The sequence below is a fragment of the Antechinus flavipes genome, chromosome 4 (genome assembly GCF_016432865.1).
Source record: "Antechinus flavipes isolate AdamAnt ecotype Samford, QLD, Australia chromosome 4, AdamAnt_v2, whole genome shotgun sequence".
Lineage (NCBI taxonomy): Eukaryota > Metazoa > Chordata > Mammalia > Dasyuromorphia > Dasyuridae > Antechinus > Antechinus flavipes.
Window position 1 is genome coordinate 359,054,298 of NC_067401.1, and position 27,979 is coordinate 359,082,276.

Here is a 27,979-nt window from a genome sequence, read left to right on the forward strand (position 1 = left end):
ATCATAATGTGTGTCTTTTTTTTCCCTCTAGACTCATTGTCCCCACTTCCTTCAACTAATTCTTAGGAGTCTTGAGTTCATATCAAGACTCCTTTCTATCCTGATTATTTCACAATAGATACTCTCCAAGTATGAGAACATCAAAGATTATAACATCCCTAGAGATAGATGAAATATTCTTCTGAATTTAGCCCAAGTTGACAATAGTTTAGGGTTTTTTTTTTTTTGTTTTTTTTTTTTTTTTAAGCTTCTATATCATTTTCTGCTCACCATTCTCTAGGCTTATAATCTCCTTTAAGATCCCCTAAATTTATAAAATAAAACGCATCTTAGAGATTATCAAGTCAAATTCCTTCATTTTGTAGATTAGGAAACTGAGACCCTAAGAGGTCAAGTCACTTGCCCAATATTACTTGGGTACCCATGAGTAGAGTTATGATTTTAATATGATTCCAAATCCAAAACCTCATCTACTATTCCAAGCTACCTTTATAACCCACAAATCCTATTCAGCTCAATGCATATACAGCTATACCATCCCTTTCTTGAACTTGAGAAATCAGGTTGGGTTTTTTTTTTTTTTTTAGTTCAAGTATAAGATTTTATCTTTATTCCTATTAAATTTCATTTTATTTAATTCACTGTCCTAGCTTGTCAACATCTTTCTTAGTCCTAATTCTATAAAGGTCTGAAACTCTTGAGTTGATGCACTGAGGTCGGACAACCAAGCATTTAAGGCTAATTACTGATTGGACAATACTCCATAAGCATATCCTTGGAAAATGGCCCTTCGCACTATTCTGTGATGGCTCAATAATTGGTGTATACAAAGAATTGTAAGAGGGACTAGGGGGGTGAAGTAAGACTAGCCAGAGTCACTTTTGGGCAGGAGACAAAGAGGAAAGGTCGTGGAGATTCTGTGTCCATCCGATTTACTTCTACCCCTTAGACCAAGAATAAAAACTAGGACTTTTGCTTATCCTGACTCTGGCTGATTCTAAGGTATCCAGGGGGATAATTCAGTCTTCACATAATTCTATAATTCAGTTTATTAGCTATCCCTGTTAGCATTGTGTCTTTTACAAATTTGATAAGATTTCATCTTTACAATTATCCAAATTATTAATAGAACTGTTAACAGGACAGAACCAATCAGAAATCCTCACAGCACACTCCACCGACATCTTTTAAATAGACATCTAACTGTTAATGGCTTGACCATTTAACTAGTTCATCTAATTAAATTCTGTCATTTAGCCCTCATAATTTAGCCCTCATAATCATAACAATTTGCCATATGTTTTGCTGACATAGTAAATCATATTACTACATTCCCCTGATAAACCAGTCAACTAATCTTATCTAAAAAGGAAATATAGTTACATTGGCATGATCAATTCTTGATAAACAATTCTGCCTCTTTGTCATTTCTGCTTCATTTTTTCCTAGAATTTCCCCAAGAATGAAAATGAAGCTCTATAAGAATGTTTAGATTTAGCCTCTTCATTAAAAATTAAAAATCAATACACTTTGCCATTTCCCAAAACCTGTGGGACCTTCTCTATGTCAGTAATTCAGATTACTGAATTGAATTGGGCATCACACTATCAATTCCCTAAGAAGGAATTACTATGTCCCTATTGACTAAAATCATCAAGAAAAGCTAGGTGTTTCTTATTCTCTTCCTATTTACCTTCTTTACTTTGAAAACTCATATATTATAAAGGTTCCTTTACTTTCTTGTTTCTCATATTTACTTCTATCCTAGCCCCCTTACACAAAATTCAGAGTCTTTGACCCTAACCTGGTAAAAATTGCTACTCTGAAATTATGAAATTATGTATGGCAGACAGCTTCTGGGTGAATAATGTTTTTTGTTTGTTTGTTTTTTTTTTTTTACATATTATCCCCTCTCTACTCTACATGCTAACATCCCAATAAATTGTTTTTTTTCCTACATTCCTTTCCCACAAGATCTCCAACATTTATGCTTTTGTACTGGCTTTTTCTGCTCAGTCTATTAGAATACTTCCAAGATTGAGATCAAGCCTTATTTCTACAGAAAGCCTTTTTTGATATCCCCAAGTATTCCCCATCTCCCTATCTTGTATTTATTTGATATTTATTCTACATATATTATAAAATTCTGGCTGATGTGATTATTATTTTATAATAATAATACTTGCTACCCAAAGTAGTTGTGAGGGTCATGCAAAATAATATTTGTAAAGTATTTTGCAAACCTTCAGTGTATTATTGCTGTTGCTAAGTTAATGTACATGTTGTCTATATCAATTGATTATAAACATCTTGAGAATAAGAACGGTTTTATTTTATGTCTTTTTATGTTCTTAGGACCTTGCAGTATGTCCATCACATGATATGTATTTAATAATTGCTTTTTGATTAGTTAATTGAGTGATCAGTTCACAATATAGAATGGACAATATTCTAGAAAGTATATTTAGGATGTGTCTTCATTTCTTTCTAATGTTGTTGCTATTTTGACTTTATGTAGGTTTTAGAGAAAATGGAATCTGAATCATTTGATTCAACTGCTTTTGTCAATATGGATGCTGATACATGCTTCATTGCAATATGTTCTTAATTAAAGAAAAATTAAAGCATTAAAGAACAAGTGAAGGTTTGGAAATTATTGGTGAATAAAATCATGGCTCATTGGAGCTAGGGTAGCGCTATAATTTTGGACTCTTAGTAACAGAGAAGGTGGAGGAAGTCCAAGCTACTTCTTGCTGGTATATAGCTTTTTCTGAGCATTCCCAGTCTCTAGGTCCTATGGATAATACCTGCAGATACACTATCCAGAATTTTTCTGATTCTCATCTTTGAAGGGGCTAGGAGAAGGAACACATTGCAATCAAGTAGAATAAGGAGAGTTAGAATTCATCATCTCCCAAAAAGAGGTTTAAGTGTGTAGCCATCTTGAAGTCTAGCAAGTGGGTCACTCTTCTGGATCAGATGCTAGTCTTTGACAAGCTGACTCAGAGGAACACAGGTATAAAATAGGAATCTCTGACTGCAAATATCTTCTGGCAAGGTATCAAGGCCTAAGCCCATCCCCAGATAGTAGAAACCAAAAACAAAACAAAAACAAACAAACAAAAACCCTATATTGACAATGACACCAATATTAAATAGAAAAAGCAACTATTTCTTCCACAAAATCAGAATGTGCAGAGTTCTGGGAAAATAGTACCTTCCATCAGGGAAAAAAAAAAAAAAAAAAAACAACTGATTCTCCATCTTCTCCCCACCTCCATCACCCAGCTTTGAAGGAGCTACCTTAATAAAGAAATCTATTAGATACATTGTCACAGGTTATACTGCAGCTTCAAATGGTTTGGAAAGGAAAGGAAAATTGCAATTGAGTGGGGGCAAATGGAATTTCCCGTTGATGTAGATTCTTTTCTACACACAACTTCAGGCTTGGTCTACACAGGGAAGTGGGTTTTTGTTAAATTATCCAAATGAATATACCAATAAAAAAGGTAATAAAGATGATTACTTCGTGAATTGTTCAGTGCTTTACAATTTACACATTATATGTATTTATCTCAGGGAGAGGCAATTTTGTTGCTGTGCAAAGAATATTTAATTTGTATTCTACATGTGTTTCAATCCTAGCTTTTTTGTTTTAATCCATATGATTCTAGACTTTCTTCTCTGGGTTTCAATTTTCTCCTATGGAAATTGAAAGAGTTGGACTAGAAGCTGAGGTTTTTCATGTTGGGACTATAGACTTTAAAAAATGCTTTTGTTGGGGCTGATAATTGGATAGAGCACCAATAGTGGAGTTTTGATGACCTGACTTCAAATCCAGCCTCAGATAACTTAATAGGTTAACCAAGGAGGAGAGTCAATGCATTGAGATTAAGTGATCTACCTCTAGGGTCACACAAGTAGTAAATAGGAGAATTTGATCTTAAACACATCATCTTTCTCAACAATCCTGCTACCTTTTCTTCAAGGAAATAAATTTTTAAAAATGTATCAATGGATGGGTGAATGAATGAATGAATGGATTACAGATGAAGATAAGTTCTGACTTTCCAATTATTTATGTAACTCTCACAAAATTTCATTTCATTTTAACTGTGAATATAGTCTTTGGGAAACCTCCTGTTTTATCGTCAAAGTAAACAGTTAGGTGGTAAAGTGGTTAGATCACTGGATCTGACCATCAGAAAGATTTAAGTTCATATCCATCTTTGGACATTTGCTAGCTCTGTGACTCTGAGCAGGTCACTTAACTTCTGCCTATAAGTTTTCTCCCTTTACAATGGTGGTAATAATAGCACCTACCTTCCAAACATGTTGTGAAAATAAAAGATTTTTTTTTTTGTAAAGCACTTTTTAAGCTTTAAAGTCCCATGTAAATGTTAACTATAACTGTTATTCCTCAGAAAGTACCTATATTTTTCTTTAGCTTATAAATCGCCTGCATTTTAGAACTAGTAAAAGAGAGGCTTTCAACAGTACTTTGTTCTTATATTTTTAGTGCTCAGTCCAGTATTTCAATTCCCTTTCTCATTTTGAGATAAGACTGGGAGCCAAACATGCCAGAGAGCCAACTTGGCCTGCTGGTCATTGAAATCCTAAAATATGGAAACCTGCTGGGCCAGCAGCTGTAACAGTGAAAGGAACAGGAGGCTGGGAAGATTATCCAAGAGAGAACTCTCTCCCTATACTTCCAACAAATACTTTTCTTTTTTAAAGAAAAAGTTAGTGCTTTGAAACACAAATAACTTGGCAGGTGGCTCTATATTTACCTCAAATACTTGTATTTTGAAATACAAAAGGACATAAAAGACAGGTTTTAAATCTCCAAATGTGACATCATTTAAATTTGTTGTCATGAAATTTCAAATAAGATCATGACAAACAAACAAACAAAAAAAACCTTTGGTGCTAAAATATATAATTCATTCCATCCTGCTCCCCAACTCTAGCTAATATTTCTCATTTTGTTCAAGAAAATGTTCTATAATTAATCTAATTTGTCACTGGTTGAACAGATAAAGTGCTTTAATTTTCAGGCGTTGGGAAACTGTTCTTTCTTTCTTGGATAGGCTCTGCCATAACATAGACTCAACAATATAAGCTCTCTCTATGGTATAGAATGAAATTTCTCTGGATAAGTAACAAGGAAAGGCTTAGCAGTATCTAAGTTCCTAGTATGCTGTGACTATTTGACTTTTTTTTTTATTTGTATTGGATTGAATTGAATTGAATCAAAATGTTTTTTATTTGGGAAATGTCCCAAACCATCGTGTTAACCCCATCAGGGGTCAGTTTCCAGAGATTCCAAGTGCTAATTTAAGGGCTAAAAGTGGGTGGTGGTACCCATTTTTAATAGGAAATATATTGAATCTGGAACTAGAAAACATGGGTTCAAATTCCAACTCTACTGCTTTCTATATATAGAATCTAAAGAAACTTCCCTCATTTCTTCATATAAAATGAAGAATTTGACTTCATGATTTCTAAGGTTTCTCTCTAGATACTACCTTCTGGGGAATCATGACAATATTATGATAGAAAAACAATAGGAATAAGAAATTATTTATTTGCTCTGGTGTTCTCTATCAAAGAAAAAGATATTTTCACTAGAAATAGTAGAATGACTATATGTAATATGGAGTTTATATTCAAGATAAAAAAAGAGATTTTTTTTGTAAATAGGTAAGGAGATGGTAAAAGAACATGTTAGATTAAAAAAAATCTGGAAGACTAATTAAGTTTTTTGTTTAAAACTTTCAATTTAGATGTATTTGTAAAATACTTTTAGACAGAATACATACACATATTCAGAATAATTCAATACACAAAATTTTCAAAATAACTAGATATTATAATAGTTCACAACTTAGCTTTGTACAAATACTCATCATAGGAAATCAATTTTGCAAATTTTGTTTTCTTTTAAAAATACTTTAATACAGAAAATTTGTCTCTAATCATCTTAAAGCACATTTTAGTAATTAAAGATTTATTTCCTATTATTTGGTTTACTCATGTCAGTTTTTTTTTTAATTTAACACAGCACATCAGTCACATCCAAATTAGTACAGAAATAGTGCTTTCTGTCTTAATCTCTCATTTCTTTTCAAATGTTGTTCCTTATAAAGTTTAAAGGATTTTAGCCCTTTTTTATTGGACTGAAAAAAATCAAGTTTTCTTTATTAGTAGAATTCATTTAAACATCTTTCCTTCTGAAATGTACCTAGTGTAAAGTTTAAGATGTTTCACCAACCCTTAACTAGCAAGGTTATCTTTTCTATTCTCATGCACATTAGATTAGCTAGAATTTGTCTTACTTTTGACTGGACAAGCATCCTTACATTTCATCTCCACCTAGATCATAAAATGGAATTTCAGAAACTTTTAATATCTAGTAAACAGAAGCAATGATGACAAAGAACCAATATGATTTGATCAAAAGGCAAATAGATCCAGAATAAAAACTATTAGTGTTTTAATTTAAATAGTATTACTTATCCAATAAAAGAGGAATAATTAGATAAGGTTTAGTCAAACATGTACTTTCAGCAAAGTATATGACAAATTCTTATTCTAGAAAAATATGTTATAGTCACTAGTACAATAGGTAGATTTGGAATAGTCATTAATGGTTTTATATTGTTTTGGAGAGAAGTTTGCATAATAGTGCCCTAAAGATCTATGCTTGGCCAGTTTTGCTTAACATTTTAATATATGACTTGGATAAAGTCATAGATGACCTACCTTTCAATTTGCAGATGATACAAAAATGGAAACAATAGCTAATATACTAGATAAAAGAGTCAGGATTCCAAATGATAGCTTCCATCTCCCTCCCTGTTAATCCCTTTTCTCTCTATGCCTTTTTCCTATTTTCTTTCTCTTCCCTTACCTCTCCTCTCCTCTCCTTTTCCTCTTTGCTTTTCTCCTTTATTTTCCTGCTAATTTTAGAAATAGGAGTTTTATATGACCATATATTAAGACCAAATTGGGTTCTTCTGGAAGATACTAATTTATAGTATAATCTCATTATATTTGTAAGAATTCTTTTGTGTCTACATCACTGGAGTTTTGGCTAACAATTTCATTTTCAAATTATGGAAGTCATTTTAATAGATACACATGTTGATACTGAACTAAAAATTTCCTTTCGAGTCTGTTTCCTTGTAAGTATTAAATATTTCTTCCCCTCTTTTACTTATCTTGCTCCCTGAGTACCCATATGAAGTAGAAAATCATAGAACTTTTAAGAGCTTCAGAGGTCTTGCCCAGATCAAACAACCAAGGGATATGGGATTATGAATGAGTATGTGACCTTTTTCTGAGGCAGTTAAATGACCAATTCCTCACTTAATCTTTACAATTTATTCCCTATGGATTCATGTCAGCTAAAAACAAAGCAGCATTTTCAAAATAATAGTTTTTACAAAGTACAATTTTGATTTGATTTTGAATTGATTTGAATGGGCATTTCAGCTGATGATCCATTCCAAGATAGACTTTTGACCTATATAATCATATAATCTTTTTTCTCTTTTTTACAAGGGATTAAGTGACTAGCCTAGGGTCACATATCTAGTAATTGTTAAGTGTCTGAGGCTGGATTTGAACTCAGGTCCTCCTGGTTCTAGGATTGTTGTTCTATCCAACTAGCTGTCCCTCACCTTTGTCCTATGTGATACACAATCAACTTTACCTGATAAAGTCGATCATTTCAATGATTCATTACCCCAAAACTTACTTCTAGCTCTGCAAATTTCAATACATTTACTTACATAAATCTGAGGAAGTACTGGAGAAAGGATGAATAAGGAATCAGTATGTCCTTAATTTAGGATAAAAAGCTAAAAAATAAGGGAAAGAGAACATGTAATCCCATCTCAATAAATTTTTGAAAACAGTCATTTGGCCCTGGATCACATATTGTCTTGTCAGGTATTTTATTGTTTTCTTGCTACTTAACTTGGGTAGATCAAGAGAGGGCCTAGATTAACTTGGTGAGTTTACTATGAGGGATATTTGATGAAGGGAATTCCCTCATCAATTTGATGAATTTTCCCACTCCTAATCGCCTTAAAAACTTGCAAACTAATGTCTTCCCAGAGAAGAGTGGTGGATAACTGGAGACCCTGAGAAAGATTATAAAATGACAACTTCAGATTAAAGATGGTGACAGTACAGGTGAGTTTATCACAAACAGAAATCAGAGTGTAAGTGTAAAATAGATACCGAGAGACTAGTGGATCACACTCCCACTAAGCACTGAAGAAGCCTATAGTCAAGTCTTGCTTATCCATATAATAAGGGCCTATTTAGTGCCCTAAGTAACATTAAGAGGGTAACACACCAAAAGGAAAAAAAAGTGCTATAATTTACAGAGATACAGGTAGTCAGTATCAGTATCAGTAGTAGGGGGCTTACCTGATAGTCCACGCAGTGGGCTGAAATGTTGACTCCTAGAAGAGGTGATATGAGATGGACTAGAAATTGATCAAAATAGCTCCAGAAATAATAAATAGTAAGTACCATCCAATGTAGGGAACTTGGGAGGGGAGTCAGATGAAAATGGTTCCCATCAAATTCACAGCATGTGGTAGCAAGTCCAGCAATCATTGAAGTTGGCAGCCCAAGCAGTTGACTTCAGCAAAATAGATAAGCAGATCATATGGGATCTCTTGCAGAGATCTTTTGCAGACAATGGCTTAGAAGAACTCAAGTCCAGTCAGAGGAGGACAGAGCACTGCTGAAATGTTAGCAATTGGAAGCAGACTTATTTATAGGTGTTCTGATTGTGTTGAATCTGGAATGCAGGGAGAAAGGAGTGGTACAAAAGAGAATTCTCCAAGACTAGTAAGAAATAAAATTATTCTGCTGCTGGCACAGGGGTCCTATGAAGTCACATGAATGACTTGTGGTATAAACACAATGAAAAGGTTGTTGCCAAAAAGCTAAAGCCTTAGGCAACTTTCTAAGATCATGTGCTCTGAATTAGGGTTGGGACTTCCCGCCTAGATGAAATCTCAGGTTCTAGGCATAATTAATTTGAAGGTAAAAACATCCTAAAAATTTCTTTATCCTACTTCTGATCCATTCTCTACATTGCTATCAGAAATTTTCCAAAAGCATGGATCTGACAATGTCATTCTTCTACTTGATAAACTTCCGTGTTTTCTTTGGAATAAAGTATAAACTTCTCTGTCATATAAAAGCTTTCACAATCTAATATAATCTAAAGAGGAAAATGTGATCCCATCTCAATAAATTTTTGAAAAGAGTCATTTGGCCCTAAATCACATATTTTTCATTTTTCCAGCCTTATACATTACTACCCTTCATGATTCCTATTTTCTCTTCCTTTATTATATCATGGCACTCTATTTGAGAGCCTTTGCCTTGGCCATCCTTGTTGCCTGGAATGTACTCCCTCTACCCCTCTTTCTCTTAGAAAGCCTTTATGACTTATCTTAAATTCTACCTTCAGCACAAGTCCTATCCTGAACTACCACTCTGTCCCTCCCCATTCACAACTACAAAAGAAAAATATCTGCTTAAAATAAAAGTATCCCCCCCCAAAAAATAAGATAATTGATTTAGCCCCAACCCCTTTGTTTTTCAGATAAGAGAAATGAGATGCAAAAAGATTGTGACTTGTCCAGGGTCACAGGACTATCAATGTGAAATTGATTTGGAATCCAAATGTTCTTAATTCTAAGACCAATACTTTACACTTTTCCTCATTGCCCCTTACTAATCACTCTGAATTTGTATTGCATAAATATGCACATATGTTTCTGCTGTTCATCCTTCTCCTTCACCATCAAGATCTTTCATCTCTATCTTTGTATTGTCAGCATTTAGCTTAATATCTGAAACATAAGAAGCTCATAGTAAATCTTACTGATTGGTTGATTGTTAGCACCTGGTACAATGCAAGGTGATGCCCTCCTCCCTCCCTTTTTTTTTTTTTTTTTTTTTTTTTTCTGGTAATGTCATATTTTCATCAAAGCTCTTGTGACTACTGCACACTTAAGAAAGCTGGAGGACATCGAAGATGGAGCACTTAAGACTTAAGCTCAAATATTGCCTTACACAAATGCTAGCTGTGTGACTCTGGGAAAGTACCTTAATCCCTCTAAACCTCAAGTTTTCCTATATGTAAAATCAAAGAAGGCAATAGCACCTATTTCTTAGGATTATTGCCAAGATAATATAAAGTGCTTTGTGAACCTTAAAGTTCTAGATAAAAGCTATTGTACCAAGTCAGAGAGGGAGTAAGAATAATCCTGAATATTTATTCTTTAGAAAAGTAGTTCTTCTGACCAAAACTTTAGAATTATAAGGATTCTCCAAAGGACTTAGTCCTTTGCCTGTGTTGCAGTGATCCTCCATGATCATGAGCAGAGCAAGAACATTCCCTACAGATTTTCATTCTTCCATACCAAAGAGTATGATGAAAGGCAGGGCCTATTTTATATATATATTTATATGTGTGTGTGTGTGTATATGTGTGTGTGTGTGTGTGTGTATACTTTAAAAAAAGCCTACTATATTCAGCTACCTGTATTGAGTGCAAGGGTTCATTTGTCTACTGATTTTCCCTCTAGGTTTGAAAAGGCTGAAAATCTGTTGGTAATAAACGAGATAAGGTGAGATCTTTCAAGACAGTTGTGAAAATTGAGTAAGGCTTCATCTATTTCAAAGTTTGAGTAAGCCTGGAGGACTTTAAATATAAGTCAAGGGCATACTTAAAGTCTGCTCCCTGTTATCCCCCTAAGGGCATACTTAAGTCCCCTTCTTGTTATCCTCCCTATTTCCCAAATTTAGAATGTAAGATCCTCAGCCAATAAGGATGAGGGTCAGTGGTGGGAGGGGGAATTTGCGTTAGAAATTAAAACGTTGACCCTGCCCCCTACAGTGCTTCCTCCCTTCGATTGTCTGCTCGATGGGTGGGACGCTCAATTTTTGCGAAAGGGTATATTAAACTTTGCTTTTTTTCTAGAGATCTCTCCAAGTCTTTTTTTATTAAATGGTTTCTGACCCACATAGTAATCCTGAGGTAAGTGATTTCCTCTGACTTTGTGCAGAAATTACTTTTTAAACAATAAGAAGTTGCTCCCCACACATTCTTGTAACATTATGCCAATAAATAATTGTGTTTTCAAATAAAATTAAGAACAATTATAATTTTACAATAAAGTGAATCCTAAAAATATGTTAGGAATATAATGCTGCATCTGGCATAGGACCACAAGAAAAGAAAAGAAATGAGCTTTTGACATCCAAGTTCGACATTTTACAGTTGAGGAAACAGGAGTAGGGTAGTTAATTACTTGCACAAAGTTGTGAACCTCAAAACTTTTATTTTTTAAACCTCTGACTGCAAATCTATCACTCCCTCCCTCCCCACCAACATGGTGTTTCTCCAGGGAGAAAACGTAAGAGGGGCAAATGATCTCTCCCCTACACTTTGAACTTCCCCACAGGGATGTACTAGATATCTGAAGTCAAGGGTGTGGGGAAAATTTCAGCTTGGCACCCTGTCCCTCTACAGGATCATAAAAATCTGACCCTTGACACTCTCTTCTGTCCTTGATATCTATCTCTGATAGAAGGGGAGCCTCTGAGTAGGAGAGAGAAAGATTATCAAAGATCTCTAGACTCAGCCACATCATCTAAGGGCTAGTGGGAGGTATATGATTATCATTGGAATGTACTTTCAGTTTAAGAAAGGAAATGAGCAGAACCAGGAGATCATTATACACTTCGACAACGATATTGTATGAGGACATATTTTGATGGAAGTGGATTTCTTTGACAAAGAGACCCGAGTTTCAATTGATAAATGACGGACAAAAGCAGCTACACCCACAGAAAGAACACTGGGAAACGAATGTGAACTATCTGCATTTTTGTTTTTCTTCCCGGGTTATTTATACCTTCTGAATCCAATTCTCCCTATGCAACAAGAGAACTGTTCGGTTCTGCAAACATATATTGTATCTAGGATATACTGCAACATATCCAACATATAAAGGACTGCTTGCCATCTAGGGGAGGGGGTGGAGGGAGGGAAGGGAAAAAAAAATCGGAACAGAAACGAGTGTCAATATAAAGTAATTATTAAATAAAAAATTAAAAAAAAAAAAAAAAAAAAAAGAAAAGAAAGGATGGAGGCCAGGGATTCCAAGATAAGGAAATAGGAAGGGAAGGGAGATAATGACTTGTCTCCATACCTGAATTCATATCCTTGAAACTGATCCTTCCTGATTGATCCCTTTCTGCAATTCTCCAGTAGCTACAACAAATTCTCAACATGTTAGTTTTATTAAATTGACTTTATTTTCATTGGGGAAAAAGTGAATGCATTCATGTAGAAATTTTCCTTTAAGATACGCAATAATTACTTTAACATATTTAACATGTATTGGTCAACCTGCCATCTGGGGGAAGGGTTGGGGGGAAGGAGGGGAAAAGTTGGAACAAAAGGATTTGCAATTGTCAATGCTGAAAAATTACCTATGCATATATCTTGTAAATAAAAAGCTATAAAAAATAAAGATACACAATAATTTAGGCCATAATTTTGCACAGTTCTCTCCTTTTTAACCTCCAGTGTATTCATATCATTAATTGGAAACTCTGCATTAGACTGCTGCAATTCCCCCCCTACACACACACACATTCTTTAACCTCCTGCCTAGAATGATCTCTGTAACTTTGAGGTGGGGGAGGGAAGATAAATAAATCTCATTTCCTACCCACAAGGTAAGTCTTAACTTGTTTTTGTTGTTATTCTAGGTCAGGTATTTTGACCTATTTTGTGTGTCATGGAAGTTTAGTGAAGTAAATAGAGACTCTTTCATAATAACATTTTTAAACACATATTACACAAGATTACAACAGAAGCTGATAAGGTTGAAACATATTATCAATATTATTTTTTAAAATCAAGTTTACAGATCCCAGGTTAAGATCTCCTATTCTAGGGGAGAAATTCCCATAGCAAATTTAGTCCTGCAAAAAACTGAAAAAACAGTTAAAAGACTAAGATTTTTTTTGTAATTTAATTTTTATTTTAAGTGCCAAATTCTCTCACTTCCTTTATCACTCCCCCATTCATTTAAAAGGCAAGAAATATGATATGTATTATATATAGTAAGTCTTTCACAATTTATAATCATTACAATGTTGCTCTTACTGTATACAATGTTCTTGCTCTGCTAATTTCATTTTGCATCAATTCATGTAAGTTTTTCTAGATTTTTCAGAAATCATTCTCTTCATGATTTCTTATGATACAATAGTATTCCATCACAATCATATATTATATCTTGTTTGTCCATTTCCCCATCTGACAGGCATTCCCTCAGTTTCCAATTCTTTGCCACCAAAAAAGAGCTACTACCAATATTTTTGGCCATATAAGTTCTTTTCCTCTTTCTTTGTTCTTCTTAGGGTATAGATATAGAACAGGTTTTGCTGAACCAATGAGTAATGTAGTTTTATAACCTTATGGACATAGTTCCAAATTGTTCTTCATAATTGTTGGACTAGTTCACACTTTGACTTAATGTACTAATGCAGTGCATTAGTGTATCTATCTTCTCATACCCCCTGTATTTGTCATTTTCCTTTTCTATTATCTCAGTCAATCTAATAACTGTGAGGTGGTACCTCAGAGTTGTTTAAACTTATATTTCACTATTTTTAGTGACTTAAAGTATTTTTTCATATGATTATTGATAGCTATGGTTTCTTATGAAAACTCCCTGTTTATATCCTTTGACCATTGGGGAATGATACTTATTTTTCATAAATTTGGCTCACTTCTCTAAATGTTTATAAAATGAGACTTTTATTAGAGAAGAATTCCCTATAATCTCCTTTCTCCCAGTTTCCTGCTTTTCTTCTAATTTTGGTTGCTTTTGGTTTTGTTTCTGTAAAACCTTTTCAGTATAATCAAAATTATCCATTTTACATTCCATGATCCACTCTGTCTATTGTTTGATCATGAACTATATTCTTCTATGCATAGATCTGACAGATATTTCTCTTCTCTTAATTTACTTATGACACTACCCTTTTTTGGCTAAATCATGTCCCCAGAATCACTTCCAATCAACTGGTTCTGTGGCAATTGGCAAGTTCAGAAATAGCAGCCATGATTGGAGTCCTCCAGAAAGGACAAGATTGGGTTGGGGAAAGACCACAGCTGAGGGGACCTAATCTCCCGTTTCGCTCCACAGCCTAGGATTGGAGAAATCTATCTCTGCCTTTTGGATGATACTTAACCCTCAGCAGAGGTGATTCATGCCCTAATAAATGACCAAGCATGATGAGAGAAATTCTACATACATTATGTGGGTTTTAACATTGCTAGATGAATGGATGGATATCAACTGGCCTTCACCAAGACTTTTAAAGAAGCTATTCAGAACTCTGAGAAATACCTAAGTAGGCTAGCAGAAAAGTCTGAGTACAAAATCATCAGCAACCAGAAATGCAAACATAAAGAGATTAACCAGGTGCAGAAGACCCACCCTGAGATAGCTCCCAGAACAGTAGCCTTAATGAAGAAAACAAGGAGATTATCAAGGTGAATGAAGTATAAGGACAGATACTGGAAACTTCTTCCTATTACCAGACAATTAGGAAAATATGAATATTCCCTGAAGTATGGAAAGTTTGAGAAGATCTACCATTTCTATTTGGGGGAGTACTGGTGGAGACAAGACATCTGACAAGGAAATCTACCAAAAGAACAACACTTAGTGTTTGAGGTGTATGACAAAGACCTTAGGATTTATTTCTAGAATTAGTATTTATTGGCTAAGCTCTTCCTGGTGAGAAGCTTATCACTGAAAAATATATATATATAAATATATATATACACACACACCCATAATTTAATGGATAGATGAATAGGTAAACAGACAGGCAGATGGATGGCAGATAGATAGATAGATAGATAATCAGGCAAACAGACCATTTTGACCTTATTTTGAGCTTATGAAATGTTGGTCTATTCCTAGTTTCTGTTTTCTCAGCAGTTTTTGCCAAATAGTGAGTCTTATCCCAGTGTCAATGATCTTTGAGTTTTATCAAATTATTTTTACTAGCTGCTTTGAAACAATATGTTACCATGTGAGCAAAAAAAGTGACGGCAGATTGTCCAGATGATCACTGTTTTTGTTTCATTTTAAAATACTTGACGTCCATTTTTTAAATAATGAAAAAAAAAATCAATTTAAAATGGGACCTATTGGTGAAAATCTTGTATTGCCAAGATGAATCTGAACTTGACACACCAGCAGTGCTTGACCTAGAGGTTTACAAGGTGAAAGAAAGAGGCATATTAATCAAATCTGCAGATCAATTTTCCATAGAAAACCAAAAAATGTGTGAATGAGCCACTTCAGAAATATGTATTTCAGACTCCAGATGTGATTTCACTAGATCAGAGATGTAGAATTAAGAAGAAACTTAGAGGTCATCTAGTCCAACCTCCTAATTTTACAGATGAGGAAACTGAGACATAAATTACTTGCCCAAGGTAACACAGGTAATAAGTGACATAGCTGAGATTCAAGCCCAAGGTATCTAATTCTAGACCATGCCATTTGGTCTCATTTGAAGAAAGAGAAATATTTGGTTTGGTTTGGTTTTTGCCACACCATTACCCCATACTTGATCACTATCAATAGTATTGAATCCAAATTATATCACTATTAGTAATAACAATACATAGCTCACAATAAAAATGTTAAAAATTATTGTTTGTCCTTTATTCTCAAAGAGAGCCATGACATGAGGGAAATGATGCCATGACATGCAAGTGTATTGAATTTAAGTAAGGGAGGGCTGAGCAAGGTCATCTTTCTCACTTTCTCCTCCAGCACTATCTGAGTCCAATGGCCAGATAAAAATGCATTTTCATTGCAACAATCCTTTGAAGAATGAATATGAATCCCCATTTTTTAGATGGAGAAAGTAAAGCTGAAAAAATTAGGAAACTTGTTCAAATCAGAGTCACAGAATCAGAAAGAAAAAATCAGAACCTGAACCCAAGCCTTTCAGTACATCCACAACATATTGTTTCCATCTGGACAGTGAATGAGGTGGGGAGACAAGTGTAAGTGATACTGCTGAATTATCCAGGCATGGTGTCTACTTCCCTGAATTCATCAGCTAATTAGTTAATTTTCTTCACTACATACAATTAGCAATAAAAATTAGCATGGAAAATATCCAAAGACTAATTTCCCCCTCCCCCCCCACCTTTTTTTTTTTTTGAGACTTGAGCCTTTGATTAGTGTTTTATTTTTTTAAGTTGATGAATTTCTATAAACTCTAAAAAAAAAGGTTTTATGAGTTAATATCATTCACTTAATGGGCAACCCTGTGTAAATTATCACCAGAGACATTCAAATATTCTTGTCCTAAACATGAATACAAAGCCCTTGAGCTGTATTTTAAAAGGAAAAAACACAATTGTCAGGCTGTTTGTTATCTCTGAAATAGAATTTCTCATTTTACTAGGTCAGCACCTGCTGTATTTAAGAATAATTCCATACAGGGAGCCTGGGCTTTAAGGAGGCATAGTCTTTTTTTCTGCATGATATGAAATAAAAGGTTTGCAAGGGCCAACCTTAAAGAAACTAGGTGGTATTATCTCTGGGCATTTATTTCTGCTGTCTAGGATTGCCCTTTGTCATGGCTTACAGGTTCATTAGTGGAATCAAACCCAGAACTTGTTTCTTATTGTAGGTATGTTTAGCAGAAGTTGATAATTATGTGCCATTAGAGTGCAATTTCGGTCTGGGACTGAAGAGACTTCATCCACCTTATAATTATGCAGCTAAAACACTTCTATTATTAGAGTGAAGGGATGAATGACAGTTTTATCATGGTTTTTTGACCTTTGACTAATCTACAATAACAAAATGCATTTCAGGAATAGTTTGCTGATATGTATAATGGCAGAAAATATGGTTCTTCTATCCTTCTACATGATTATGATGCTTCTGTAATAGGGAATCTTAACCTGAGGTCTGTGAACTTATTTTATAAAAAATCTTTAGATAACTGATACTTTTTTCCAAAGGAGTTTTCAAAACAAAATAAAATCTGATATTGCTCTGAATTTGCTTTATTTTTTGAAGTTCACAATTATCCCTTTAGTCTCTTTTTAGAATCAATTATAAACTATTTTATTTCTTTCTAAAATGATACCAGCAAGTTCAAGATTGACTTTTAAAGATGAAATTGTTTAGCAACTTTGGGATTTGTAAAAAGCAAAAGAAATAATGGAGAGAAAATATCAATAATTCAGGCAAAGAAAAATCCTTTTTTTTTTATTATATTAACTTAGATGATTCAAATAAAAACAGACAAAGCAGAAATTTTGCCTAATTAACTTAGATTATTTTTCTTCATTATCTACTTTGATTTCATAATTGGGACAAGGATGCCAAAGATGACAGTCAGCAATGTCCTCAGTCTGAGAATGTGACTCTTCCCCAGGGCAGTAGCAATCAAGACAAATAAATCTCATTATTGGATAGATCGCCACTGGAGCATTGATTTAGAACTGGAAGGAACTTTTGAAATCATCTAGCTCAATGCACAAAGTTAAGGATAAGAAAAAGGAGGTCCACACAGTGAAATGACTTTTCCAAGATCACTTTTCCAAGATCCAAGATCAATATATCCTGATGTATTATCCAAGAATATAGGATAGGATATAGATTAAAGTTGCATAAAGTTTCTAGGATGAACGAGGTTATGAAGTATTCCTTCCCTTAGGGGGGCAGGGAATTGAATGTTTTCCTAGATAACGGGCTTTGTAATTATTTCTGAATTTGATTTCCCTATGACTAAGACAAATAAACCTCATTAAGAGACCTGTGAATTTTATCAATATTTCTATTATTCATCTCCTCTCTTTCACTTCACAATCATTCTTGTTCAAGTGCTCATCGTCCCTGACTTTTTTAATAGTCTCTTTTAATTGGTCCCCCCATCTCTAAATTTCCTTCTCTAATCCATACTCTACCTAGTTGTTAAATTGATATTCATCTCTGACTGTCATTCCCTTGTCAGCAGCCTCTTGTGGCTCCCTATTCCCTCTAGAATAGATACAATAAAACTGCTATGTGGCATTTCAAATGTTTCACAATATGGCTCCAACCTATAACTTACCCTCATGTAGCCTACAATTCAGGCAATTGCCTATTTGCTGCCCTTGTATTGAACATTCTATTCCCCACCTCTGTAATTTCAAAGGCTATCAACCATTCCCAAAATGCTTTTTCTCCTTATCTCTACTTCTTGCAATTCCTAGTTTCTTTGTGCTTTTGTATTGTTACTTTTGTATGTCTATTTATACATCCTGTATTTAATTATCTATGAACATTTTGTATCCTCCTATAGAATATATACTTTTTAAGGACAAGAATTATCTTGCTTTCGGTGTTTGGCACAATCCTTGGCAATAAACTTAATCAATAAACACTGATTATATTTTAGATCGAAATAGATTTACCAAAAATATAATGAGGAAAGTAGAATCCTTAGTTTAATAGGTAAGGATTCTTGTTATGTTTTTCTTTTCTCATTTCAATGTAATAAAGAAATGCAGACAGATGTAAATATATCACAAATTTGTGCATTTAAATTGGAATTCAAATTAAAAAAAAAATTATAGGCAATCAGTATTAGATGACTTGCCCAGGGTCATATAGCTAACTAAGTGTTTAAATCCAGAATTGAGGTACTGCTGACTCTAAGACCAGTGCTCTATCCACCATACCTCTTAGCTGCCCTTAATTTTTTTTTTTTTGTTCAGGCAATTGGGGTTAAGTGACTTGCCCAGGGTCTGCCCCTAAATTTTAATAAATCATTGTTAAAATTTCTATTTAGGTATGCTAGTCTATAAGTACTATATTTTCATTCATGGTAAATTTTCTTTCTTTTTAGAAGCAAAGAAAGTAGAATGGTGCTAATTTTCCAGATCTTTGATAAACTATGTAACTTTTGCTGAAGTTTCAATATGATATGAAGAGATGACTTCTTTCATTTCTGTGGCTCCTTGCAATCATTAGGATAACTCAAATTCCATTGTCTCATGCCAAGTAGAATATCATCACCAATTCTTCTCATAGGTATATGGTTCACAAGGCTCAGAGAATCAATGGGTTTATTTTCAGGTCAACACACCAAGTAGAAGTCATATCAGGGCCCATGTTAAACATGCCAGTGAATAACTCTTCCCCAGGTGCCTGTATAACCTCAATCACTTACATATATTTCTGTCCCGTCCAGCAGGACCTCGTTATTCATGGGGTGTCGAGGAGGACAAGACCTGCAAGAGAAACGGGCGAGAAAGGGGAGGGATACTACATTGCGGTGGAAAAAGGTCTCGTTTATTGAAAGAAGGAGCCTAGTTATATACGGTTTGACTACATGCGTTTTCTGGGTGGGGGGGTGGACAATGTAAAGGGAAGAATGTCAGAACACGGGTGTGGCTGACCTCCTGGGGCATACTCGTTATCTAGTTCCAGGATGGATATGGCCGACTTCCTGTCTCCAACACATTTCTCTGATAAGGGCTCCCAGTGAGTTTAGCTTCTAGTTTCTCTCCTTAGGACAGGTCTCTTACTGAGGCTATTAGGTCCACTATTTGTTAGGAGATTTCCCAGGCCATAGCAGATTTTTTTTTTTAATAAGGTCAATCACACTTGTATTTAGAAACTTTGGGAACAATGATTTATTATTATAAATTATTTTCCCTCTCCAATTAAATTTTCCTTAATTCTAGTTATTTTTATGTTTCCAGCAAAAAAAGAAAGAAAGAGAAAGAAAGAAAGAAAAAGAAACTGAAAATCTATATAGTTTCCAATCTTCTATCCATAAAATCAGAAACTTAAATCAGGAATATGTGAAATGACCAAATGAGAAAAGATCACATTTTAAGTCATATTGTTGAGATAAGTTAAGATGAAATAGTGCTATTTGGGTATATGAAGACTTCCTAGTTTTTGGACAACATTCTTATGGCATAATTCCTTTTACTAAATTTTCAGACATAAAGCATATGTATAACAAAGGTAATTTTTTATCTAGTATAAAAGAACTTCATGACATGAATCCAATGACATAATGCAGTTCTGCCTTATGTAATAATACAATTTGGAAACATATAGTCTATATTTAGTCTATATTAGCTACAAGTCTAGAATTACATTTGTGTTTGGGATATGCCTTTTAATCTAGTTCAATTATCACATTTTGAAGTTTGGTGCTTCCAAAACATCAAATATCCTTGGTGACTTACTTCACTCTTTAAAGCACTGTTTTTAGCTTCCTTTTTGAGGAGGTTTTATCTTGAGTGTGGATGAGTCAGATAGTTTTCCTTATTTTGAGTGCATTTACATATATATCCAATTTAAGACTGTCTGGAGTCAACAAAGCTCCTGAAAATATGCCTTAAAGCAAAGTGGGATTCAGCCCAAAGGGGAAAAAAATGGTTCCTAATAATAACAAAACTAGGGAGGAAGGTGAGGAAAGAAGGAAAGGATTTGATAGGGTTTTCTCAAATAATAATGTTCAAGCAATCAAAGACACTCTTTTCTAACTACCAGTCCACAGTTAGAGTTCTAAATACATATAAAATTAAGAGGCTAGAAACATCTGCAATAAATAGGTAGAAATATTTCTTTCATCTGGATTTTAAAATAGCCTTTGTACTTGACTGCCACATCACTTGTGTGACCCTTAAGTAGTTGCTTAATTTCTGTGGGATTCAGCTTCTCATTTGTAAAATGAGAAGATTGGGTTAAATGAAGTTTAAAGTCCATTTTTGCTCTAAATCTATGATCCTATGAAATAGTATATGATTAGGAGCATTATATTTTAAGGCAATAAAGAATTGATAATGAATTTCATGAAACTTTATCAAGATTCATGGAATCATAGATAGATTTAGAAAAAGAACCTCAATGGCCATTCTACCTCATTTGACAAATGGGGATATTGAAATTGAGAGAGGGCAAGCAATTTATTCAGTTGTAATTTCTTAAAATACAATGTAAACGGACAGATGTAATGAGTCCTTCCCAAAAAAATTACAGGACACAGGAGAATATTTTAGTGATATTGGGCTTAATTTTTAAAACAAAAACAACAATAATAAAACTCTAAGCATTGCCAATAGTCCTGCAGTTTAAGTCCTATGAAAATCAGACACTTACGAGATCAGGGAATGTTGCCTCTCCTCTTCACTATCCTTTCTTCACCTTCACCCTATACAAGGTCTATTTATTTTCTACCTTAAAATGCTGAAACTGGAATATGCAGGGGTCATACACCTATCTTCTCATTTTAGCTAGTATCACCTGTATTACCTCATTCAGTTTCTAAAAAATACCTAAAGCAGAAAACTAGAAAAAGATTCAGTCAATGAGAATATTAGTGTGAATCCCATTTCTAGTATTGACTATTTATATAACACTAAAGGATTAACTTAATTTCTCAGTGCTCAAGGCCAGAAGTATTGAACATGCTTCCCATGGGCCACACATGGTACATAACACGTATTATTATAGCCCAAACCAGATTAAAACATAAATTGGGAAATATTTAACAAAATAAATAAAAGTACAATAAACCTAACATTTACATGTTATTTTCTAAGTTAGGGATTCTTAAACTTTTTCTAGTTGTACCCCCTTTCTACCTGAGAAATTTTACGTGGATCCCAGGTATATAGGTATATAAAAATAGGCATACAAATAAAACATTTACTGATAATAAATCATAATTTCATGATCCCCACATTGTTACAAGACCAGTATGGGGTCATAAATCATAGTTTAAGAAGCCAATAAGTTGTCCATAGGTATACTTATATATAGGTTAGCAGTCACCATTTCTTTCTGATTTTGATACCAGCATTCTAAACAGCTCTCAAAGACTATAAGTTATAAAGATTCAACACTTGATTGGTAGAGAAAATTTTCTCATTCAAGACCTCCCTATCAAATTAAAAGTCCAGTCCCTATTACCTTTATTTACATGACAAAGGCATTTTAGAACATGCAGATCTAGGACCAATTTTATGGTAAGCAGAATGGAATGCCTATAGTGATAAAACTGAAGTATATTAGGGAAGTTTTCTTGTCCCCAATATAATAAAGCTCTACTGGTTTATCTATGCCTTAAACTTCCTATCAGTACAACTTCATTTGGCTCCTAAATTACATCTTTGTTAAATTGCAAATCCTAAAGGAAAGAAAAACTTTTATAAGAGTATTGATTATTCATATATCTGAAAGAATGTTTCAGAATCTCATTTGAATTCCTATTTTGTTTGGAAGTCAAAAGCAGTGGGAATAAGACTACAGGTAAAGAGTTCAGAATTGAAAGTGGGAGAATAAAAACAACCTACTATCATATAGTTTTAGCGTATATTGCAGAATACTCTTGAATTATAGGGGTTAAGCAGCTAAATTCTACTAATATTTGTAGAGGGTCACAGTCAGTGGGGAAACTCTGGGTAAAGTATAAGATCCTTCAGCCCAGAGGGAACCTGCTGATAATATCTGGTTCGGTTCCCCATCCCTCCTAAGAGCTCTCAGCTTTCCTGAGAAGTCAGGAGGCGGTGACAACCTGTGTGGAAATTGAGGCAGAGTGATACCAGATGAAAGAGTGATACCAGGTGGCAAACTACATACAATAGCAAGTGGTTTATGTGGTCCCATGTGCTCAGTGTTGTTTTTGTTACATTATATAAAGGAGAAAGTCCTTGAAATAAACGGACTCTGTTTTTCCACCATCCTCGGGAGTCTTGCTTCATCACTTCTCCACTAGGAAGATATATTTTAATGACATTGGCGTGGGGGCTCTAGAAAGCAATGGTATGTTTTGTCACCCCAACTTGAAGGGTCTAGAAAGCAGGACACAATATCTGGTGCCCAAGCACAACATCTGGTGCTATGAGGCTCTAGATGAGGTCTTATACAAGTCAGCTGATCAGCAGAATTTCAGTGGAGAAGTCCCCCGCAATCCAGAAGGGTAAGTATAGATATAGGCAAGTGGGAAGAATCAGTAAGGGCTAATTTAGTCACTTTTGTTTCTCAACTGAAATGAAGCAAGTACTAAGAAATTTGCCTCCTTCCCAAGGGAAGTAAGAAGCATGCTTAGCTAGATTAACAGAGAAGCAGGTTTGTTGGTAACTCAGAAGCAGATCACTGAGTTCTTACATGCTCTGGAGTACATGTCTCTGTGGCTTTGTAAGAAGGAGAATTTGGAGCCATAGATGTGGAAGTGAGTGGGAGAACAACTAACTGAATACAATGGAGTAAAATGTATTTTAATGAATACTGTAAGTATTAAAACAAGGAAAGATTTTAATTTGGGTGGTCAAACCAGGAAGTATGAGGGGAAAAACAAGCAAAGGGTTGATGCCTGTAGGTGTGGAAGATACAGAACTTGGGGCAGAGCTAAGGAAGCTTTTTTTTTTTTTTTTTTTAAGCATTTTACTAATTTCACTGGCCAAAGATTACAGCAAACACCTATATGTCTGGCATAGGAGGATCAGTAGCAGCTGAACTTGGTGCTGCTCCTTTTGGGTTGGAAGTTTGGGGATGGAGCAGGGGATTTTGCTCCTTTTTTCTGTTAAAAAAAAAAAAAAAGTATCCCCATCAGTCTACGGGGAAGAGACATCTTACAACAGAAAACAATTAAGTACTTCAGCTTTTTAGGCAGTGATGCTGTGGAAGGCCTGCAAGCACTCTCACCTGTTCCCATTCAATGGAAAATTAATACACTGGTGTGGGTGGAACAATGTTCCTTAATCAGTGAAAAAATTCAGGCCTATTGATGCACACTCCTGAAATGCAATTTGGTGATATTTATCCAGATTTTTATTCCCAACAATAGAATCCAGGATCAAGATGCTCCTCCAAAAATAAAAGAGAGGGGAGCCACAGATAACCCTACAGAACTTCTAAATTTAACTTTATGTATTAAAATTTATTTTTGATTTTTGATGGAGATGCACTGGCTCCAGCAGACAGGTTTTATAACCCACTGAAAGGGCAGTGTTCAGTGCTAGTAGATCCACTTCTTTAGATGTGGAGAGATCCAGAAAGTGGTTAATGGAAGGGACCAAGATAGGTTAACTGCTTGAGAGAGAAGGTTTGCTTGCATCTCTACAGATGGAGAAGGAACCCAATGGGCGCCAGTGAGCCCTATCCACCTTGTCCATTAGAAAGAGATGAAAGGGAAAGCACCCTCTGGGCAAGGGAGAGGACCTGAGAGGCATTGGATGGTTCCATTGCTGATTGTGCCCAGCACTGAAAGAGCCTGGCAATTAACCCTTTATGTACTCATGAACATCAAAAATAATTCTCAATAAGACTGATGCAGGACTTTAAAACCTGCAAGAATCATTGGATTCCTTGACACATGAAGTGATGGACAATAGATAGCTTTTGGACTATTTCTTGGCTGTTGAAGGAGGTGTATGTGTGATTGTGAATTGATAGTTATTTTTTAATATCTTCCTTCTGGGACTCAAGGAAATCTTTGTAGTATTTTGTTTATTCATATTGTTTACACTGCTGCTATCTTGTATGATATTACAACTTGCCTTTGTGATTCCTCCCATGGCAATGGATTTAACCACTGGTATGTACCTGCTTCAATTAAAACAAAAGAAAGGATGAGATGGAGAGGGTCACAGTCAGCGGGGAAACTCTGGGTAAGGTATAAGATCCTTCAGCCCAGATGGAATCTGCTGACAATGTCTGGTTCGGATCCCCATCTCCCTATCTCCCCTAAAAGCTCCCAGCCCTCCTGAGAAGTCAAGGGGCGGTGACAACTTGTGTGAAGATTGAAGCAGAGTGATACCAGGTGGCAAATTATGTACAATAGCAAGTTGTTTATGTGGTTCCCACATGCACAGTATTGTTTTTGTTACATTATATAAAAGGGAAAATGTTGGAATCCTTACTAACTGCTAACTAATTAGAGTTGATCTAATCTTACAAGAAGATTTTGGCCAGAACCTGAAACAAGGTACTAAGTAGAACTAATCAATACAAGGCTTGTGTTCACACCTTTACTCATTGGAGTCCACACGTATGCTAGCTTCACAAAGTACACTTTCTAACTTCAAGGGAGTCCACACCTCCCTTAAAACTCATTGGGCCAGAGAACACTATGGGAGAAAACCCATAATCCCATTCTCTCAGAAGAGGCAGATAAAAGGCCAGCGATGAGGGATCTATGGCAGAATACATTTTTTCCTCTTGGCTGGCTGATCACGCTGGACTCAAGAGGAACGACTCTGGTGCAGAGAACACTTTGACGGATTTCAGTGGAGCTACACCAGAAGCCCTCTCTCCGCGGCAAGTTGGTGGCTGGGCTCCCCAGAAGGAGATAAGAGAGACCTTCCATCTCTGTCTTGGTTGGAGGCAGAAGAAACCAGAGGCAGAAGCTGAAGGACAGAACCTTTGGATTTGGAGACATCCGGAGGGCTCCAAGCCTCTAAACCGGCTTTGCCTTGAGAAGAACAGGAACTCCAACATTTTAACTCATAACAGGAAAATCCTTAAAATAAATGGACTCCATTTTTCCACCATCCTCGGGAGTCCTGCCTCATCACTTCTCCACTAGGAAGGTATATTTTAATCACCCCGAGGCTCTAGAAAGCAACAGTACCATTTTGTCACTACAACTTGGGGGCTCTAGAAAGCAGGACACAACAAATATTCACATTTTTTGCTTTTGAAGAATGATTGTTATTTGACAAAGATGACAAAAATATTCCTTTTTACAAATGACATAACAGTTTACTTGGCTTTAGAGAATCAAGCAAGAAAAAAGATTAAAACAAAGATATTAAGAACAATTAATAGCTTTGATTGAAAATAGCCTACTATAAAATTAAACCACAAAATTGTTAGTATCACTTGGTAATAAGTGATCACAAAAATGTGGAAGAAATAGTTCAAAGTGAAATCCAAATCAAAATAACTACAAAGTGTATAAAATATCTACCAAGAAATACACAAAATATTTAAATAAAAAAATTAAAATTAACTTATGTCAGTGATATCAAACCCAAAAAGAAATGGGAGCTGCTAAACTATACACAAAGATCCTGGCAGGTTTCATATTGACTCAAAAACCCACATATTATCTATCTTTTCCTGTTAAAGCTTACCTAATTACATTTTAATCTGGTTTGACCTGCACACAGAATTGTATGCTCCATTTGATTCCAAAATAGTGTTTTGACTCGTGTGACTTAAATTATGGGAAAGATATTCATTGATCATGGTTGGGTCATTCTAATATAACAAAAATCATGATAATAAATGAATTAAGATGCTGAGTATATACTTTATGGAAATATTTTTTTAAATTTTATTTGAGGGAGAAAAAGTTCAAATGCTCAAAGCCTCTCCCCACTATTCACCTATTCATCTTCCATTCAAGAGACACAGAGTAGATCTGAACACATCACTCCCAGAGATTCTGTCATTTGCAGAGTCAAGTTTAAGTTCTCAATTTAACATTTGAGGCTCTTTATAACCTTTTCATAACTTTTTGCGACTCCATGAAATTCATAATATTTTCAGTCATCTTATACTTTACACCCTTTCATGAACTCTACTATCCAGTGAAATCAGCTCATTTATTTTTCCTTACACATGGCATTCCATTTGCTGGCTCCATATTTGTTTCATTGATTATCCCTATAACTAGACTGGTTCCCCACTTGCCTCTGCCTTCTGACATCTCTGGTTTCTTGAAAACCCAATTTGAATAATACTCATCTGCTGCAGTGGGTCTTTTTAGTACCCTAGCCACTAGAACTTTTTCTTCTAAGTTTATTCTCCTTCAACTTTGTGTATATCTTGTTTGTATTTATTTTTTGTTTATTTCTATTTGTTCATATGCTATTTCTTTCATTCTTATGTAACCTCTTTGAGGACAGGAACTATTTTTGATTTTTGCCTTTCTTTTTAACCCCATCATTAATTGCTTGGCACACAATAATTGCTTGCCCTTTCAGTGGGTTATAAAACCTGTCTGCTGGAGCCAGTGCATCTCCATCAAAAATCAAAAATAAATTTTAATACATAAAGTTAAATTTAGAAGTTCTGTAGGGTTATCTGTGGCTCCCCTCTCTTTTATTTTTGGAGGAGCATCTTGATCCTGGATTCTATTGTTGGGAATAAAAATCTGGATAAATATCACCAAATTGCATTTCAGGAGTGTGCATCAATAGGCCTGAATTTTTTCACTGATTAAGGAACATTGTTCCACCCACACCAGTGTATTAATTTTCCATTGAATGGGAACAGGTGAGAGTGCTTGCAGGCCTTCCACAGCATCACTGCCTAAAAAGCTGAAGTACTTAATTGTTTTCTGTTGTAAGATGTCTCTTCCCCGTAGACTGATGGGGATACTTTTTTTTTTTTTTTAACAGAAAAAAGGAGCAAAATCCCCTGCTCCATCCCCAAACTTCCAACCCAAAAGGAGCAGCACCAAGTTCAGCTGCTACTGATCCTCCTATGCCAGACATATAGGTGTTTGCTGTAATCTTTGGGTCTTTTGGGTCTTTTTAGTACCCTAGCCACTAGAACTTTTTCTTCTAAGTTTATTCTCCTTCAACTTTGTGTATATCTTGTTTGTATTTATTTTTTGTTTATTTCTATTTGTTCATATGCTATTTCTTTCATTCTTATGTAACCTCTTTGAGGACAGGAACTATTTTTGATTTTTGCCTTTCTTTTTAACCCCATCATTAATTGCTTGGCACACAATAAGCACTTAACAAATGTTTAAATTATTGACTGGGGGGAAAAAGGAATAATGATAAAGGAATATTATTTCTAGGCTTTGAATTATATCAGGAAAATGTAATCATTAAAAATTTTAGTCC

At 34.9% G+C, this 27,979-nt stretch overlaps 1 protein-coding gene across 7 annotated transcripts in view; it reads right to left on the minus strand.

Moving 5' to 3' along the window:
* Positions 1 to 27,979, minus strand: part of LOC127562420 (protein unc-93 homolog A-like) — a 197,786-nt gene that overhangs the window by 55,999 nt on the left and 113,808 nt on the right. For 4 of the 7 annotated variants that reach the window (XM_051998110.1, XM_051998104.1, XM_051998105.1 and 1 more), the window contains exons 2-3: positions 12,255 to 12,316; positions 8,443 to 8,821 (exon numbers count right to left, since the gene is read on the minus strand). The exons of 1 other annotated variant lie outside the window; for it this stretch is intronic. The gene's annotated coding sequence lies outside the window, so the exon portion shown is untranslated. Of the gene's footprint in view, positions 1 to 7,796; positions 7,866 to 8,442; positions 8,981 to 12,254; positions 12,317 to 27,979 lie in introns of those variants that run through there. 2 more of the 7 variants (XM_051998106.1, XM_051998107.1) reach the window with 2 other exon arrangements.